Raw genomic sequence first — 1979 nt, 5'->3', positions numbered from 1 at the left:
AAAGAGAAGTTGAACTAACCTGGTGCCATCAAGCTGAAGTCAAAGTGACTGAAGGAGTAGATTATGGTAAACTGGAACCAGGTATAGATATTAAAGCAGAGTAGGAGAAAGACCATGATTTGAAGCCAATAATTGATTTTATAAAAGCAAGTGTTTTGCACCCTGCTTGGGAGAAGGTGTCTAGCTTAAGACCTAATACAAAGAACTATTGGGCACAATGGGACCAGTTGAAGCTTGAAGATGGTATTCTTGTCCGGAGATGGGAAACTGCAGATGGGAAAGTGACAACCTGGCAAACAGTTATACCGAGAAAGTTACGGGAAGTTGTGCTGCGTCAATCCTATGATAGTTTAACAGGACATCTCGGAGATAAGAAGACATTGAGTCACCTACGACAGAGATTTTACTGGTTATGTACGAGGCAAGATGTGGAAGAATGGTGCAGGACATGCAGTACATGTTGTGCTAAACGGGGACCCAAGCATAAAAGACGTGCTCCAATGAAGTTATATCAATTTGGCGCACCAATGGAAAGAGTAGCCATTGACATTGCTGGTCCTTTGCCCCAAACTCGTGCTAGAAACAAGTTCATTTGTGTGGTGATGGATTATTTCACCAAGCGGCCTGAGGCATATGCAATACCAAATCAGGAAGCTACTACTGTAGTTTCAGCTATTAGTGATTTCTTCTTCAGATTTGCCATACGAACTGCATTCAGATCAAGGCCGTAACTTCGAATCAGCTGTGTTCCATGAATGCTGCAAGTTGTTTGACATACGAAAGACCAGGATAATGCCACTTCACCTACAGTCCGATGGGATGGTAGAAAAATACAATTGGACACTGGGACAGGAATTGACAAAATTTTGTAATAGCCGCCAAGATGACTGGGATGTCTTACTCCTTCCACTGTTGATGGCCTATAGAACAGCAGAGCACGAAGCCACTGGATACGCTCCAGCAAAGTTGATGTTTGGTCGCGAACTTCGATTGCCCATGTATCTGATAACAGGACGTCCACCTTACGAAGAGTTGCCTGAAAATGTACCAGTTTGTGAAAGTGTTATCTGAAAGGATGGATGACATTCACCATTAAGTGCGTTTAAACTTGAAAACGTCTGCTGATTCCATGAAGCTATGTTATGATAAGAGATATACTAAAGTCAGCTTTGTACCAGGAGACAAGGTGTGGTTGTATAAGGAAGACCAAAGGGAAGTCTTCTAAGTTGTCTTCTCCCTGGGAAGACCCATATGACATAGTGGATCGTCTCTCAGACGTGACTTTCCGAATAAAATGTGGTCGGCGAGGTAAGCCAAAGGTGGTGCATGCCAACAGGCTTTGGCATTATCATGGTCCAGGACATTTCAGTTTGAACGAAGTGAATAACGGAACAAATGACGCTGCTGAAGACGTGTCACCTAAAAAAGCCACTGTCGAAGAAGAAACTCTACCCGGTTTTGAGAAGAGAAACAGTGAAGCCCTTGATGAAGTTACTACTACTGATGTGACTGTTACCGATAATAGGACATTTCCTGATGGAGCAGATGAACCCCACGTGGAGCAGATGAACCCCACGTGGAGCAGAAGCCAACGAGACACAGACCAATATGGAACGAGATACGTCCCGTAAAATTAAGAGACTTTGTTGAATTTTAATTTTGTGTTTGTAAATTCTGTACATTTAATTAAGTTATTGTTAATTATCTATTGGTTTAATGTAAGTGGATGTTGTTCGGGACAAACAATACTAAAAAAGGGGCAGTGTTACGACAGCGGAAGTCTCGCGACGCTGGGAGCATGCGCACTGGGGTTTCTAGAAGGATCGTGACTTAGCGGGTAACCTTACGAACGTCCCAGCGTTTGCTAGACGCCCTTTTTTTTAGTGTATAAGCCGGAGATAGATATAGAGATAAATAATTGAGTGAAGCGAGCAGTAGGCACCGTAAGTAAAGTGTGTGAATCGCTGTGAAATTATAGC

Source organism: Limulus polyphemus, unplaced genomic scaffold (genome assembly GCF_000517525.1).
Source record: "Limulus polyphemus unplaced genomic scaffold, Limulus_polyphemus-2.1.2 Scaffold1827, whole genome shotgun sequence".
NCBI lineage: Eukaryota > Metazoa > Arthropoda > Merostomata > Xiphosura > Limulidae > Limulus > Limulus polyphemus.
The sequence above is the reverse complement of the archived record's forward strand: the minus strand, read 5'-3'. Positions refer to the sequence as shown.